Source organism: Anoplolepis gracilipes, chromosome 3 (genome assembly GCF_047496725.1).
Source record: "Anoplolepis gracilipes chromosome 3, ASM4749672v1, whole genome shotgun sequence".
Lineage (NCBI taxonomy): Eukaryota > Metazoa > Arthropoda > Insecta > Hymenoptera > Formicidae > Anoplolepis > Anoplolepis gracilipes.
The window spans coordinates 3928784-3948773 of NC_132972.1; the positions used below are offsets into that span (position 1 = coordinate 3928784).

The window sequence follows — 19990 nt, forward strand, 5'->3', positions numbered from 1 at the left end:
TGAATTGCTAAAAAATTGATACATATTATTCAACAAAAATATTGAATTATGCAATAAAGGATTATTTAAAGAAGTCAAAATTTTTTCACAAGATAATTGCAGTTTGCCTAGACTAGAATATAAAATCTGCCAAGTCTCGATAGTATAGATTTTACAATGTTCACACGTGTCTTCGTTCGCTCGCTCTTTAACGTCAGTGACTTCGACGTGTGTTCAATGTTACGAAAAAAAAAAGGAACATGTTTTTGGCACACTCTCTCTCGCGCTCTCGTGAAGCCGTAACCCTCGCGAGTTATACGTCCGATGTTTCCCACAAACGTTTCACGACAAACACACATATACACACACACACATATTGAGACATAGTGCTGAGAAGAGCACGGGACGAGGCAAAGAAAGAGAGGGTGTAAAGCCTACCCTTGTAGATCGCTTTGAAGGAGGGTTGCTATTACGGGTGGTTTCATACATTGTACACCCCTGACTTCGAGTCTAGGTCGGTCATTCACCCCATTGCCATCACCCGACATTACCCGGCAACCCCTACCGACCGTTCCACGATCTTCCACCACTCTTCACTCCGCCGCCCCTCTCTCGTTCCACTACCTCCTCCATCCCTACTTCATTCAATGACGTCACTGAGTCATCCCTCCAGCGAGGGGCGAATTCTCCCTCTTCCATCGCGTGAGAGAAATGGAATGGGACGAGTACGAGAGAGGGAAAAACCGAGAACAGTGGCGTAAAACATGAGGGACACAGCGGTTTTAAAGTTCGCAAACATAAGTAACAAAAATGTGGCTTTCACAATTATTTAAATTATTAATGGTATTAAGCAAGATAGACACGTTAATCCACGAATTATTCGTAGTATAAATAACTCGCAAGATCGATTAATGTCATTTTGTTGACTTGAGAATTAAACGGAAAAAACTTTTCAATGCACGATAATAATCATCAAAACTAAAAAGAACTCAAAAAATTTTTAGACCATTCTATGTAGACTGTCAACAATAATAATCTATCGAAATATTTATTATATAAAATAATTTTAATTCTTTAAATTTTTTATATATAGTAAATAAAAGTAATTCTTTAATAATATCTACAAATAAAATAAAATTCAATTTTTGTGTTTAAAAAAAATTACAACTTAAATTGAAGATTATTTTGATAAATAGTTGATACTCAAGTAGAGCTGTAGAGCTTGAAAATACAATGCTACATTGTTATAGGCAGCGCTTAAGGTCTAATATAACCATTCAAACAGCGCACTTGGAGAAATGCTTGCTTGAAGTATAAAAGTTAATAGAATAATTATAAATAATAAAGTGATATATTAATAAGATTATTATTTGTATTAATAAATAATATTATTTATAAGCTATTGCTAAATAAATAGAATTACTTGTGTAACTGATAGAGATTTATGCGAAATTCATAAAAATACCAAACAAATGATTCTAATCGTTTCATTATGGCTGCGTTTTCTATGATAACTACACATCTAATCTGCCAAGCTAAGATGACGTAGCGCCGATGCTCGCCTCATCATTAGCGCATTGACGATGGTTGACTCATAAACGGTGGGCAGCATGACTATTATCTGCAAGATGTCCATGATACGCGATATATCGGCCGACAACGAAGACACGAAGAGAAAGTTACTGGCCTCGCGCGGCCGGAGGCAAGAAGTTCTCAATGATGTCGTTTCTTACATCTAAACATGGGATTTTGCTCGATACGTTCTATGATACGTTCTACGATAAGTTTAAAATATCAGCTATAAATATCTAATGTCCATTCATGTTATAAAAATAAAATGAGTTTTGAATTTTATATCAGCCAGACCTAATATTTTATTCCATTTTATTAATTAGAAAAATGTGAAACTTTTTGCCAAAAATAGCCTAAATGTATAGAAAGTTTCATTTAGAATGTTATAATATATTTGGTATTAATTTTATTATTGGAATTTTTTCTCACCAAATTTCTCTCTATTCGATTTTTGATGACTAAAAATAATTGATAATTGATTTCTAACTAATTACACTTTACAGGACAGAAAATATATATATAATAAAATTATAATTTTTGTTTATTTTAATTCTCAAATTATTATCACAAAATTTTAATTTAGAACGTATTTATAAAAATATAAAACGTTAAAAATTAGAAAGGTGTTTTTCTCTGATTTTCGTAAAAAAAAAAAAAAAAAAAAAAAAAAAATCAACTGCAAGAAAACAATTCTTTATCGTAAATTATGTTCGATTAAAAAAACATTCCCTAGTTGTTCCAAACGTATAGCTCTTATACATATAAATATTCATATCCGTCTGGACGAGACAGGCAGGTCAATTGAGAGCCACTGCTGGAGCAAGGCTGCATCGCGTAAAAGGTGAATGCATCGGCGCTTCCTACATTTACGCAATCGATCCTATGAGCGTAGTTCGCACGTAGGAATCAACACGTTCGCTCGGCTCGTATCTACACGTGAATGTTCGCCTGTGTTAGTCATACCGCGTGCGTTGTACATATGACGGATATCGTGCGAACGAACGAACGAACGAATGTGGAAATAATCGTTTCTCATGGATGCACCGGCCCACTCTCATTCAAAGAATCGGAGACAATAAGCGTGAATGAAGGGGTCTCGGCCGAGCTAACGTAAGATGTGTGTGAGCCACTGGAAAAAAGAAGCGAAACTGCGTATTAAAAAATGTAAATTGAATCGCGATAAGCGGTCAAGACTTTCACTCTTCTTCGCCTCTGTGTTTAACTTTGAATGACACGAAACGTAATACATCCAAATTATTATAAATTTGGTTTTATTAAACGCTACCCTTTTTATAATAATAATTTTTAACCGAGATCGTAATTTTCTCTCGCATTTAATGTATCTTAATTCTTAATAGGCGTATTTCGCATAGTAACATTATTGAGTCGACAAAAAAAAAGGAAGTTGTCTGATTGAAATTGCGTCATCAAGAGCCTTCTAAATACATAGTTATTTCTTTTTTTACACTTCACTGATCTTAGAAATTTTTTGCATAATATTAATTCTACTTTGTTCAAGTTAATATGACCTCTTTTCATTTTTTAAATAAGGCAGTATGTTTATATAGATATACTGACTTTTGACATTTTTATATTTCATGATTATCTATTTTTTAGAGTTAAAATTGTAAAAGATAATTTTTGAAATAATATAGAACTTATTATCATAAATCATTATAAATATTATAAATAGATTGACTTACAATTAAAATAGGAAAGAAAAAGATAGATCAAATTAAAAAAAAATTGATTGATTGATTCTAGAAAAGTGAAATCTCGGTATCAACAAATACAAAAATATAGGATTGTATGTAAAATAATATATCGTCTGTTACTGACATTCTGTTCAAACATAAAATATTACCTTGTCATGAAAGAGGAAGAGGAAACAGTAATCATTACCATGAATAAGCATCCACTTTTACGTAATATACATTTGTTATAAAAATTACTAAACATAATTTAAAACTACTATAGTCGTTTAGAAACTATTAATTCTACCAATTATAAGCAACCAATAAAAAAGAACTGTAGTTATTTTTTTCTCGTATTTACTGGGCAAGTGTATAAAAGTGACATAAATATTTTCGTTGACAGTTGATATACTATTTAAACATTTCTCAGTGTATTATCTACATAATTTTTTATTTCAAATCAGACAAATTTTCACAAATTAATAGTCGATATACATGCACATACATATACATATGGAGTTATAAACTACCAGAACAAGTCTAGCTCCAAATAAAAAAAAGTAAGTTTAATTGTATTCATATTTCAACGAGATGAGCAGTCTGATTTATTTCCAGAAACTGAATAAAACTGAATAATAATAAAGCTAACGATAAGGGGAGTTTCGCAATGTTTTTGTTTAGAAATTAAAATACTGGACTGCTAAAACGGCGCGCCCACGTACGGGATTGGAAGTTTCTGGTGAAAGCTGTGTTTACCAGACGGTTGGTCGGCCAGTAGTCAGCCCTTGACCTTCCTTCGGCCAAATTCCGACCGAAGGCGTCGAGGACTTGGTCGGTTTCGTAACGTGACAACGTACGATCCATTAACGCGCAGTTTTGTGGCGAGCGCGAAACGGTGAAAGGCATTAATATTCGTACACGAAAAATACGCATATGTACGAGTGTCACGGGGTAAACTCGTGTCGACCCACACTCGCAGCGAAAACGAAAGGATTCTTCTTCTGCAGCTCTATCCTCAGTTCTGTGCGCGCGCGATTCGCTTCCGCCACGATTACTCGCCGCAGGTTGCTTTCGCGAGACTTTCCCTATTGTTTAAAAAATCAAGCCACAAGTCGCGGGACCGTCGTCATCGCCGCCGCCGAGGCCATTCAACTGTGTTAAACGCTTAAAGAGGTCGTTCAACCCCGTCGCACAGTACAACGTGTAATTTATTTGCAATATGTGGAAGTTCAAAAATATTTTCAATTTAATTGTATATAAAAATTTTGTCTCATTGTTTTAGAATTATTTATTTTAATTTATCACATAGTAATCAGAAATTTATATTGAAAGAGAATATATATTAGATAATAAATTGAGAAATCAAAGTAAATTATTTTCTATAATATAAGAAAATTTAGTTTTATTGTTTTGAATTAATAAACTAACTTGAAATTATTTTTTGTTAAATTTTTTCCGTATTAACTTTTAATAGAAGATTGTAAAATCGTATTAGAATCCTGTCTATTGAAATTGATAGACAATTTTTGAATTACTAAAAAAAGATCAAAGATTCTAAATGTAAAATTTGAATAAAATTAAAACCTGTGATTTTTAGAACAATATTGATTATTTCTTTTCTCGTATTTTTAAATTCCTCTGATACAAATTTTATAATAATGCAACAAAATAAATCAAAATAAGTGATATAATCAATTCGTGATATTAATAAATGACTATATAGTTTAGAATATCGTAGCATGAATTTCCATTCACTGAATATCTACTTTCCTGTTCAATACCGAAAATAAATTGAGTTAAGAACGACTAAAAACGATCAGCAGCTTAACGATCTCAGATACCTTCCTACCTACTGTACCTCTTCTTTTGCTTACGCTCAAGAAAAGGAGAATAATAGCAAAGAGAAAGGTCAGGTCGACGCGGAAATCCTCGACCTGTTGCCGTAATAAGTAAAGGCGATACATTTCCTAAAAGCATCTTTGCCAATATATCGACGCTGTTGATGTGGATCGTTATTCTCATCTACAGTAATATATTATTTTCACTTTATTTTTTTAGACATAGGTAGCTTATCTAGTTTTTATTACTCTCTCGAGTCAGGAAATATTCGTATATTTAATATATTATCGTATAATTATTCTGAATAATAATAGAAAAAAATATAATATTGCTAATTTTTTAAAATAACATGTAAATCTGTTTAAAATATTTTTGAAGTAAATAAATATTTTTTTAAATATTTTTCATGCAATTTTGAATATATCAGAACAATAAATGTATATATATTAGAGAATTTAATAGGATGTTGAAACTTCAAATCAACAAATAATTAAGATTCAATTTAAGTAGTAAAAGATCAAAAATATATTTTTTAAATATATTTTATTTGCAATAATCGAATATATTTGTAATATTCATTATCATTTTATATTTTCTTATATCTCTCTCTTATCATTTTATATTATTTTTCAACTAGCTTGAAACTGCGTTTTTCGAAAACTTGAGCTATGTCTTTTACAGGCTTCTCGGAGAATATAATCTCGTGTTCTACGATAAGATTAATGAACTCATTCGTTTTCTTAGACTTTGAAAGACACGATTTGCCTATCCATTTCTTTATCTTTCACATTTGTTCTCCCTTCTTTCTCGCCCTTCGGTGGTATTTCTCTCTCTGTATTTATGTCTAAACTCAAGTTAGTCTAAGCAGACGGTTTCTCTAACATGCAATGTACAATAGCAGCAATGAACAACCCACATTTATTGCTGCCTGACAGGGAAACTGACGATCGTATTATTTACGTGCACACACATGTGCCTTTACATACTGTGTCATACACGCGTTCGCACTTCACCTTAGGAAGTCCATGAGGATGTGTTTGTAACAGAAGTAGACATCATTTTAACTACACAAGTGGTAACATTTAAAATGACTTGTAAAATACATATTTCAATTACATTTTAAAATATTTTAGTATGTTTATTCGTGACTGGCGAATAATTTTGTTAGAAAAATGAATCTATCTAACATGATTTTAATCAAATGATTTATATAAAATTTTAATGATTCCTTATATTTTTTACATTTCAATCACTTATTTTATTTCGCGTGAATTGAAAATACATCAATTATTTTCAAGATTTGAAGTATTTTTCGAATATCCTGTCCAATTATATTTTATATGATTCTAAAACCAATAAATAAATAAGAGATTAATTATGAACAATATTCGTTGATTTCTCCATGGAATAAACGCATTTTTACGTTCTTCTCGGACGTGGATTCGCATGCGAACAACGACACGAATCGTTGCGATTCTAAGATAGTCCTTGATCGACTTGTCAATCTGTACGTCTGAGTATAACGATCGAACGCTTTATTTGTACATTATCGATAAACGGCATTCACAGATTGCGTAAATGTTAATTTTTACATACGAATAACATTGATACGCTGCATTAAAATCAAGGATGATTCTGATTTGATATTTCTAATACAGAAATAGCAACGTATCCATTTAATGTAATTAATTGGCTGAAATTAATGCTATTATCAATTCTTTATCGGTTTATTACTAATTGGAATGTATTATATATTTGCTTAAACGTAATTATATCATTAATCAAAATTGCGGTAACAAGTAGTACTGACTAGTATAATAATTAAAATTTTATTGGAATAAAATGAAACTTTTACTTTTTATATGCAGTAAAATATGATGATATATATGATTACTGTAGATATATTTCAAATTAATAAAAAAGTTTTCTATACTTTATTGACATTTATTTCTTCAAATTTTAGTTTTACTTCCTACAAGTGCAATAATTGCAATAGATTTTTAATAACTAGTACATTAATGTTTGCACATAATATGTTTATTATTATGTGCTCGCGTTTCTGTTACTAATTTAGAAATTCTTGGGTTAAAAAAGTTCTGCAGTAGACAATAGAATGAAACAATTAAAATAATCGCTATCAAAGAACTTGATTCTTGACCCAGAAAATCTTTATACCGGATAACAGGACGAAAAGACAACTTTTTGTTGCGCGTACAGTCATGCTTCATATTTATATTAATCATATAAAATGAACGTATGTATGCATGCAAACTAGAATATTCTAGAATAATATAGTTTTTTTATTAATTAAAAAAAATCTAATTGCAGATAATGATAAAATGATATTTAAAAAAAACATTTTAACTATGTTTATATAAAAAAAGCTTATATAAGATATTCAAACAACATTCAGATTATATTAAATATAAAGACGTACGTTTTGTGAAATAATTATTAATTTAATTAATCACTGCAACCTAACTATTAAACGAAACAGTGATATAAATCTGTGACAGCAAAAATGTTTGTCATGATCGCATTTCTACAATCATTTTGTGATATAATAATATTAAAATTTTTTCTTTACAGCTTTATCAAAATATTTTATGAGTAAAATAATTATATTTTACGTTATGTATTTTACACAAAATAAAATGAATACTTAAAGTGTTATTCCATCAAACGATTAAACAAAAACAAATTACTAAGCATATATAAATCTTTAAAAAAGCGTTACTTCCGTCGTTTAATAAACCAAGTTATACATATATGTACATATATACATTATGTACAATACATATATATATATATATATATATATATATATATCAATGTATTTCGCAATCACGAATATATAACGTTAACTATTACGAGATGTACGTGTAAACAGGTTTTAACTCCGCGTTGATAATTTCTAATTCGATATGTTGTCGACGTCACGACATGGGTTACGACGATGTCTGATAATCTCGGAATAATTGTCGCTCTGTCCGGGCTGTGTGAAAGGCGGAATCAGTATCGCTGGAAAAGATTACTAACATTGAAAGTACCGATTTCTCCAACCGGCGACTTTACATGCGTCGCATAACGTTTCGTTTATTCGCGCTCTCAATGAGTTACAATAATTATTTTGTATTTCCAGTAACACGCACGTGTAACGTGTTCTCGTAAACGTTGCTCGTTATATAAGCGTTATCTGTTACATTATATCACTGATATCTTTAATTACTCTACTATCAATTATACGAAACAAAAGACCGTCTTCTATTATCTCCGATAATCGGCTTTATAATCCAATTGAATACGTAATCGAGAAAGACAGATTCATTATTACGTACATTTTGTTCATCGAAGATATCAAGTTTTTATTACTTACTTATACTCGATTTAATTATGTATTATTTCGCGTTGATGTATTATAAAAACTATGCATGCTTTTATATTCCTGCAAATTTGATTTATGTATTTCAATAATGATGACCAGTTTGTGTCATCATCGACGAATCATTCCGTTTATATGATTAGAAAACTTGTTTTCATAAACACATAGCGTCGATATGTATTTTCTCGCGCATTCCAATTGCATTATAAATTGCCCTGTGATATCTGATTATCTAACTACATATGCGCATAATCCACGCGCATGGATATGTAGTTCATAAGCGGATAAACAGGTTAAATCAAAGCCAATTTTAAACGGCACATTTTTATATAGATATAGCAATAAATTAAAAAAAAACAATCATTATGGAAATCAAGATTATAGCAGGGTTTTTATATACAAAATATACAGACTCATAAATATTTTTATTCTGTAAATGCTTGTTAGTATAAAAATATCGTCAACATGATAAAAGTTTTCTATAATTTTTAAAGCGAAAGTAGTTTTATCTAAAAGTAATTACTAATTACTAATCTATTTACTAATTTCTAATTGATCCAGTTTAGTTACAATAGGATTTTTAATTCTCATTTAAAAATACTACATAGAAAAAAAATAATTGAAGAACTTGCTTTTAAAATTCATATTTAAAAAAAATAGAAATTATGTCATACAAAACTTTCAAAAAAGCTTTATTTTTCAAAATACATAATTTAATAATTCTACATTTTTTAAAATACAAATCATATTCTAATTTGTAATAAAATTGTAATAATTATAAAATAATGTCAATCTCAATTTTTTTCAAATAAATTTAAAGCGATTTGCAAAAAAAAAAAAAAAAAGAAAAATAAAGATTTTAATTGTTTAAAAACATATATTCAAGCGCGATTGATTTAGATTACCGTTGCACGATGAATATCGATCGATCGATCGATCGATCGATCGCGGCGGATCCCGGAGTCCGCCGCTTTAACAACCGTTGGACGTTCGTGTACGGGGGGGTACCGCAAGCCCCACTGACTCACAGAACTACTTTCCCTTCTTTCTCGCCTGCTTCGGCTGCCGCCGTCGTCGTCGTCGCGAGCGGAGACCCGTTATCCAAGCAACTCGTCGAGAGTGAAATGTCCGTATATACCGGAGAGCTCTGCCTTCCCACGAAACGGCCGCCGCACGGTCTGATCGGACGAACTTTCTTCCACTTCCGCCTTCATCGATAGACTTACAATGATATAATCTCTCTTTCAAATATGTATACATTCGGAATTGTGTTAAGAGCATTTGTTTAAATATTTAATTTACGTTTCTTATTGAATTCAATTTAAATTTATTTAAATGTATTCATTTTAATTAATTTATTTTAATTTATTTAATTTATTTAAATTAATCAATTCATTTGTTTAATTAAAATTAATTTGCCTTCCTCCGTGACGTTATTAGTAAAATTAATCTGATTTAAATAGTAATAAAAACGCAATTAATAACAAATGTTTGATATTTTTCTGTTAATTCCTTATTTCATATAATTTTTCATACAGATACATTTATGATTATAAGTGATCCTTCTTTTTTGGTAATTAAGAATAACTTATTTTTCTTCTTGATACTTTATGATATATTTAGCCTACGATCAAATTTGATACATTAATTGATTGTTGTAAAAAAAAAGTTGTATAATTCCGTATGTATAATTCTGTATGTATAATTCCGTTGCAAGATAACATCCACGATTATGCGCCATCGTAGTTGTTTAACGAGGGCGAAAAAGAGGTTAGTTAAAAATTTTAAGGGTGCATAATTATGCTTTCTCCCGTCCAATAAAAATGCTACCGTTAATCGCGGACTCGACTGACATTCTTACTACGACGAAATGATGATGACTAAGAAATTAGGGGGTTATTAAGCAACAACGAAAGTATATCCAACAGCGGAAATAGATTGTTTCTTGACACAGCAAACAATAGTTGATCCGAATATATGCCGAAATGACGAAGAGAATAGACCCGGTTATGAATGGTTGTACGCTGAAAGGTCATCTGGGTAAGATCGCGACTAGAAACACTCCTCATGCCCATTTGGTCGCGCGACATTCCGTCGTGATTATGATTAAAATCACGAGCACGAAAATCGACGTCTCTGACTTGTCGCCCGAATTATTTCAATGAACAAAAAAAAAATAATAATTTTCAACACTTTATATACAAACGCTTATGTGTGAAAAAATCTATAACAATTTAAATTAAATTATCAAGACGTGTAATATATAAAATATCTAATATTTAAATATAATAATATATTAAATAATAATATGTAACATAACTCATTTAGAACAAACTAAACACGAAAGAAGTACTTATATTACATATAACTTAAAGATTATATGAAGCGATGCTAATTATCTGAAAATACATCATTCTTGCAAATATTTATTTACTTTGTTGGAGTGTATAAAGAAATTTTCTGTCACTTTGTGCTTACCATTAGATCACATAATTCATAGCTTTATCTCTACGCGAAAATTTTAAGAAGGAAAAAAATATAAAACATAGTAACGTGACGCTAAAATAATTGTACAGGTGTAATAAATTCTCTGTGTGTTACCTATTTGATAATAGGCTTATCTAGAAGCAAATGCAATTATACAACTACGATAAAATGAAAAAAAAGAGAGAAAAGAAAAAGCGCTGATTATTTTTTGAGGTCATAGCAAAAATTTATGCGTATCTTTGTGACTTTAGTTCTCCAAGAAATTATCCTGATAGCCTTCGTCAACTCTTTCGTGACAGAACTGTTCTTCCTACTGACAAGACTATCTTCCGCAGAAAACGCGAAAACAAGGACTCAATTTTATTCTGGAGGAGACTATGGATAACGGCATGAATCCTTGAGAAAAGTCTTTGAGAAAAAAAAGATCGATCGTAAATCTTGTGCCGATCGATGACGACATTTTACCGTGTCGCGCGCGGACTATTTCTTTCTTCACGACGATATATTATACGTAGCCGAGTTTGCAAAATTACGTATCCGATCGTTAATAAAACCTTCCTTTGATCATTAACGCGGACTGATTTATCGCTAAATGATTTTCGCGGGAAACTTCTCGCTTGTCACATCTTTTTAACCATATTCTCTTCTTCGTTAATATTAAATATTTGAATAATCGCACACAAAATTTATTTCAATATAATATAAACATTACTTACTTCGTTACAATGCTGAATTAATTATCTTATGAAATTTTATTATATAAAATCAAGTATATAAGTTAAATCGATCAATATTTGTATGAAAAATCATTTTTAAATAGATAGTATTAGTTTAGTAAATTAGTATTAATGTTCGTTATATTTAAGAAAATTAAATTTTAATTTATTTATAATACTATTTACAATGCTATCCGTAATTTTTATCTAGATTTCTATATGTTTCATTATTATAAGATTAATACAAACAGAAGTTCATTTACAAATGGAGAAAAAAAATAACTGAATACAATTAAGAAATTTACTCACATTAACTTTGTGCGCTGCAACCCTTTGTTAATTTGATTTTTTTTTATAATTGAATTAACGAAAAATCTCTCTCCCTCTCTCTCTTTCTCGAATTACATTATTTAAATATCGGATTAACGATTCGTGGTTTAAATTTCACATTGTTATGAATATTTCGACGCGGAGTTACTTAAACGCAAACTGTATTAATTTATCATTCATGTTATCAAATTCTGATATGACGCACATTTTAGACATTGTTCAAATTACCTTGTCACCAAATTTTACCTTAGTTGCATATAAATTTCATGAATTCATCGAAAGAATTCATTCCTAAAATAGATTTAATATGTTACAATATGCTATTCATATGCTACTGCATATATAATATTAATGCATTACCAGTATGTTCATTATACTATTTCTAAGAAACTTTTGTATGATGTTTTTGTTGTTAAGGAAATACATCCGCGGAACGAGAAATACTACATTACTACATAATGCTTTACGCATTTACATATATGTACCTCACGATATTCATATATTTACATATATTGACGCATACTATTCTAAAATACGGCATCATTCTGTAAAGGCGGCAAAGTAAACAAATCATTGCATCAGACGTTGAACACCGAAATGTCCGTGTAGTACATGCATATATATATATATATATATATATATATATATATATATATATATATACATCGAAGTTTGAGATCTTGACGGATTATTTCGAGACCAAACAACGCGCGAATATAATTTCAGTGACATTCTTGCGCAACGGATTGATCAAAAGATCAAGATCGAAAGACGACGTACACGGCAGGACACGTGCCAAAAAATTATACGTGAAGATCACGCGTGGCCACACGGGCGGAGCGAGGTGAAAGTTTTCGGTTATCGAACATCGTGTCCTAGACCGTAAAAGAATAACAAGAATGCGTGCGGAGTCAGAAGAGTTGTCACGGGTGTATCGCTCGTAAGCGCGTGTGGCTTTCTCTTTTGACTCCAAACAGAACGGCTGATTCTTGTTTGATTCCTCAGCGGAAAAATAAATCGACAAAATTTTTAATTACATATCTATAATTATAAAAGAGTATTTGTTCCTAAATGCTCCTTTATAACTTTATATTCCATTCTTAATATGTTCTAAATAAATTGTATACGTGTATATAAAGTACGATATTAATTTTAATAATCGTTTAATGAAATAAATTAGAGAATACACTTTTGCAATAATCGATTTTTCTTTTTCATAATATTTCGTGCTACAAAAAATATTTTGAAACTCACTAACAATGTTAATGTCAATTTATAGCGATAGGAATAATCGATAATTCAATTCCGATTTAGGTGATTGTGTTTACTATAAAAACTGATACCATCGTGCACATCGACAAATTTCAGAAAGCAATGCCATGGCAGAATAACTTTTTACATATAAAATGAGAATATATTGTATATGATATACCAACCGCGCACGGTCTCTAAAGAAACATTTATAAAGATACAAAAACAAAAGTAATATGCAAAGTTTTATCGACGATAAATGTGATAAGGAGATGATGCATATTCATGCGCGTAATTGCTGTTGCCATCGAAATATCGGATGAAATATTATCATCATAAATTGCTAGCATATCGAGAGAGAAATATGACAAATAAAATGACGTTTCCTGATTACAGTAACGATGTCAACCGCGTAACCATTTTTCAGATTATTCCTGAACATAAGATATTTCATGTTATTATTTTAAAACTTATTTAAAAACAACTGGCCAAGAAAAATTGATATAAATTATAACGCATATACAAAAGTAACATAAAATTATAAAAAGAAGACCATATCGAAATAGCGGTTATCATCATTATTAAGTAAATAAACGAGACATTATTAAATAAACAAGAAATCAATGTTAAATCTTTTAACAAGACATCTTTTTTTACGACTGATTAATGCAAAAAAAAAACTCGTTCACAGATCATAAGAGATTTTTACAGTTAAATACGGCCTTATTATCGGTTCGATAATCGAGCGAACGCCGGCCAGCTGACCGCGAAAATGGAGCATCATCCGCATTACCAAAGGGAGAAGGTCGTGACATAGAAACACAATATTTTATGAACCAGAGTTGAAATTGCAATTTTCGATAAATTCTTAAGAAAAAATTTTATTAAACTTCAACATGTGTATAATCAAACTATAACAAAATCGCTACATCAGAATTGATTTATATAGATTCGAGATTTATAGAACGAATAATAGAATAATAAAAAATTATTCGAGAATAATTTATGATTAATTTAATATACTAAAATACTTTAATTCATTAAAAAATAAAGTTAACGTTATAATCTTTTTACAATTTTGAGATTGAATATTGCATAAAATATTGAATTAAGAGATATCGCGGAAATTATCCAAAACATTTTATTATCATTTAATTATATAAAATTAAAGCGTTATAATTTTTTTTCCATTTTTGAGACTGAATTATATATAAAATATATAATTAAGAGATATTGTAGAGAGATTGTGTGTCCAGTATCTTTTATTATCATTTAATCATATCGTGCAGTCTTAGACTAAAATTCTAAATCACACCCTGAATACCTGACTTTTATATCATAATTATTTTTCACCCAAATACGCTATTCGCGCACGCGATAAAGAATTACGATGCGAGTGTGGATTTCGATGTGGACGACGGTGTGGCTTGTTGCAGCGGCGCAACGCGGCGCGGCGCGGCGTCAGAAGTTCCCCTACTGGAGAACGTAGAGCGCAGAGCACAGAGCGCGGTTGCTGCCGTTTTACGCGCGAGGAGGGTTCTCTCTTCCACTTCCACGACTCCTCCGCTGCACGGCGCGCCGCGGGCCGCGGGTTCTCGCTCGTCGTCGGTGAGCGCGAGAGCGAGGCGAGCGCCGGTGCCCGTGGCCGCTGTCCCAGTCGTCGCCCTACTTTGTCGAAGCCAACTCAGCTCTCGACACAACACACTCGGCGGTTTTACACCTCCTCTCGACACGACGGCGGTGACACACGTTATATGCCCGCGCGCGCACACGCGCGTATACACGCACACGCGTACGGACGACGCATCCCCGCGGCGAACTCGACGCACGCACGCGGCCCGACGGCGAAGAGGACGAAGAAGACGCGCACGATCATTCGGAACCGAAGAAACGCGATTTCAGTGGTGAACCCATCAAGGTGGTGCGAATAAGGCGACGACAATAGAATCGGGTATCGATCGCGCGGAATTTCGATCCGCGGACCACTCGTCCCCCCTCCCCCCCCTCTCTCTCTCTCACACGGATTGTGCGCGCGCTCGATCCCCACGTGTGCGTGCATCGAAAGGAAAAGGAAGAGAGAAAGAGAGGAACCGGAAGGAAGCAGGCCGGTCTCGCGACAGGCAGCAGGCGGTCGTGTGCATGTTGCGAGTGTGTGTGTCCGTATACGTATACGTACGTGTGTATTTGTGTGACCTACGACACCTGCCACTTGGTTTCGGCGCGCCACCCGAGTGTGTGACGTCCGCACACGACCCGGCCGAATCCCTCGCTCTACTTTTTCCCACAGAGGTCACGGAGTGTCTCGTGTCAATTGGGAAGGTCGGCGAGGCGAGGTGGCTAAGAGAAACGTCAAATTTTATTTTCAGGCAAAAAGAAGGCGGTGGTTAGGTGGTAGCGCGAGAAATCGAAGCGCGCTCGGACAATTCCAGAATTATCGGCTGCGGACGTTGCCCTCGACACGCGATCGTCGTCCCGTCGTCCCGCATTCTAACGAGGCCGATCATTAAATTTGTACAAGATCCCGCGAGGAGAAGGCGACGTAATCCGCCGATCTATACGCGAAGGTCAATCACCCGATTACCAGCGAGCGAAGCGAAATCATCGACAGCAACGATCGGCCAACAGGAAGTCATCCTCACATTTTCAACTTTAATTTGAGATCCTCGATATATTGAATGAATCGATCGATCGCCAAGTCGTAGTACTAGCGGAAAAACGCTCGCTGAGGAGAGAGAAAGTACTCGAACCGGAAGCCGGAATACCATCGAGCGAGGATATTCAGCGTCGCGGTTTTATTTACCGTATATCTCTTCTCTTTCTTCTTTACGCTATCATTTACGTAAACCTCGCCCCTTAGAACGCTACGTCATGTGCATTTAGAGTACAGCAGACTAACTATCCTGGTGCGCAGAGTAATTCCCCTGCATATCGTTAAACCGACGGCGTTCGCTGATGACGTCCAGACGCGCACCAGCAACTTGAAACGACCCACCGTTACTCTGATCTCGAAACGAAAGCACTGCCAATTATAAAAGCGACCAGGAGCACGTCAATCGAAAGCTCTTTTGCCTTGCCCGTCTTGCTGTGGATCTCTTCCTCCAAGCTCGACGATACCACGGCCAAAGTCATACACGGATCCTCTCCGGGTCGGGCATGCGCGTTCCCGAAACGACGTGAGATCAACGAAAGAAGAAATCAGAAGGGAGACCTCGACGGTGAAGCCGAGCGACACGAAACACTGCCGCTTTAATTTAACGCGACACTGCCATTTTTAGAAGAAAGAATAAACAGAACTGACCTAAATCAATCGTGCCCGGATTCGCACTTATAAGAGAGACAGAGAGAGAGAGAGAGAGAGAGAGAGAGAGAGAAATAGACTATTTCGCGAAATCAAAAAATTCGCAGTTTAAATTATTGCAAAAATAAGTTACGATCGACGATACGAGTGGCGATTTCGATTGTTTTCCTTTGATGTTCGATTTTGGAATCTCTCTATCCAGTGAGAAGAGCTTTGACAGTTCGATAGCCGTGCGACTTCCTATTAAATGAATCGCGACATAAAAGAGAAAAAAAGAATGTTACCTAACCGTCGCTCCACTGACTGCCATTTTAATCCACGCACACACACACGCATGTGAGAGGAAAATTCACATGTATGGATAAACGCATCAAGTGAATTTAATTGCAAGAAATCTCGTGAGAAAAATAGGAACTAGCAGGACCCGTCGATATGTACGATATGTCAATTGAAAATTTTATCGTCCTTGTGTAAAGTGATCGAATCAGTTTGAGATATTTTATTGTATTAAATGTGAACGATTCTCGAAGGGAATATTTGTAACCGGAAGAGAAGTTTTGAATGATTCGCACAAACACCAGACTAAAAAAAATCGCTGGTCTTAGGCGAATAGTGAACAATCGTGGAATCAAGGAAGTGATCACGTAACATTCATTATTACGTATAGATATGTCACGTGGTATAACCGAGCATAACATTAATGCAATGAATTAAGAGTTATCTACACGAATAGATTAACTATTGATTTAACAGGGAAGGATTGTAAACGACAGCTCTGCGTTGGTCAATCGGAAATATATTCGCGTATTACTTTGAGATTTTGTACGATTTTCGAGCGAAAAGCTATTCAAAAGCAAAAAAAAAAAAATAACGAGTGTACAAGAAAGTTAATATAATCGAGAGTAAAAGTGAAAAACCCCGTGGAAAATCATCGACGGACAACCGGTATCGTAAACGGTCGTCGAAATCACAGATCAGTGATTATTTTTTATCAGTGAATGATGCAGAGGAACCGAAAAACCGAAGAAAAGGAAAAAAAGCATAATAAACAAGTCCGTTGTTATTGGAACAAAAGGTAACACACTTACCGAAAGCTCGAGCACTGTCTTTCCGTCTAGACGAGGTCCGTCTGCAAAAAAAAAAAAAAAGAATTATTTATAGATTATTTATAGATCTCACGCAAAACACAGAGCCTACACGTCCAACGCAATTATTGTCTAAGCTTTGATATTATATTCATGTGTTCGCTTTAAATATAATATATCATAGGAGTGTCAAACAAAACTTTCAGTGAGCTGATAAAAATTCGCGGTGACCAAAGTGTTCCCAACGATTCGCAAAACTAACGGCGACGGTGAGGGTGGCACATGGTACCGGAACTGTCGGACAAATGAGGAACAACAAGTGCGCGTGCAAGTGCTTGAGAAAACGGACCAGGCGGCGGAGACGCGTCTCCGACTAAAACGCCTAGTGATCGAAAGTGAAAACCTGTGTTGGTGTACGCGCATGGTGTCGAGAAAAACGGCGACGAAAGGGAACCATCGGCCTTCGATTCCGGTGATAACAGCCGCGCGCGGTTGCGATATCGTCGCGATAACCACGTGGTTATTTCCCGACGATCTTTCCTCGTTGGTGCAGAATATTGAGAAGACCGCGCTTGCAGCTACACTTTTCATACTTCGGATGTCTTTAGCGGAAAAAGATGTAAGTCATAAAACGTAAGGCAATGCGACTCTGTGTCTACAGGGTGTGTTAAAATAATTGTGATAACGATATTCCTTGTGTTGAAAATACTGAATATCTCAATAGATAAAATTTAATATTTTGAATGAGATAGAACGCACACATCGAGCACTATAATACATACACTATAATCAAAATATAACCAACACACGGTATCTATGAAATTATATAAATTATTATTAGAGAGCCAATTGAAATGAGGCAATAAATGTTTTGTAAAATAGCTTCGTTCTCCGGATACAAATACTGACAAATTTTATAAAGTTAATCGGAAATCATATTTAATGCGTTAATAATATTGCATCATTATTACATAAATTACTAATGCGTATTACATTTTGTTACGTGGGTGATTTGTAATAAATGTTATATAAATATCATTTTACTTTATACTGAATTTACTATAATAAAATTAATAGACTTACATTTCATTATTATTATTACTTTCAGAAAAATCAATAAAGAAATCTATATAAATCTACGAATTGTAACTATATTACAATATATCAAAGTAAAAAATACAAAGTGACACAAATACACGCAAGATAAATTCTAGAAAATAATTAAAATAACAAAGTCTTTCGATGAGTTCCGCATCTTCAAAGAAAGAACGACATTCTATATATTAACAAGCTTGTTAACATAGTTATTATATCGCGAATTGCAATTAGATTAATCTTGTTCGTCATACGCCACGAAATACCTATTTACATATCTTTTTTAATGTCGTTTAATATAAAGAAAAAAAGGGAATCCTAAAAACCGCACGAGTATTATTATACTTCTTCTGAAAACCTATCTGTCGCGTAAACAAATCGTGTCATTGATGAGATAAAAGAGCACGTGTAAAAAAAATGTACATTAATAGGATGCAAATTGCGGGTGGCGTACGCATTCAACGTCGAAAGGTCTAGGTCATCACCGATTGTAATTTCTTCCGGCAGACCGAAATTTCTATGAATTAGTTTGACAAACTGATATGAAGGACGAGGTCCGTCTAAATATACTTCACGTCGTCATGATCAGGAAGAGAGAAACACCGCTCGTAGGTATGCGCACAAGGATGCTGATGCAAGCATTGAAGACACGCGATAAATAGATCGAGAGAGATGGAGAGGGAGAGAAAGAGAGATCATTTTAAATGAATTCTATTAACCTTGGCTATTAAGAGAACCTCTATAATATAGGCGACCATGTAGTATATGTTGTTCGAGTATAAACATCCGATTGTACATTCTGTAATGATGCCATATTCATTTTAACTATTGCGATCATTATTTAATTCTTTCATTAACAGAACTTATCGAAAAGAAAAGAGTTTAATAACATTTTCCTAATTAAAAATATAAAGCAATGATATTGCTTAAGACAGTCCTAGAGATTGAAGGTAGAATAAATCATACATACATCATAGAAAACATATAAGATAAAAAATGGTGAAAGTATTAAATACTAAACTCATATTCAAACGTTGTGAATGACAGTTGAAGCATAGATATTTTTGCATAAGCATTGACATTTAACCGCAAAACATTTACACATTTCGATACATTCGTTAAAATACATTTGTTGACGTTACTCTTATATTTTTTTATGTTAAACACGAATAAGATGATGTTAAACTCATGAATAGCATTGAAATAGCAGATTTGAAGATATAAATCAATTTATAATTCATGTTGACATATACTTCTTGTTG

At 33.4% G+C, this 19990-nt stretch overlaps 1 protein-coding gene across 4 annotated transcripts in view; it reads left to right on the forward strand.

Moving 5' to 3' along the window:
- Positions 1-19990, forward strand: part of Hr4 (nuclear hormone receptor 4) — a 170821-nt gene that overhangs the window by 99221 nt on the left and 51610 nt on the right. Inside the window, exon 1 of one of the 4 annotated variants that reach the window (XM_072887932.1) lies at positions 17328-18252. The exons of the other annotated variants lie outside the window; for them this stretch is intronic. The gene's annotated coding sequence lies outside the window, so the exon portion shown is untranslated. Of the gene's footprint in view, positions 1-17327; positions 18253-19990 lie in introns of those variants that run through there. 4 annotated transcript variants of the gene reach the window in all.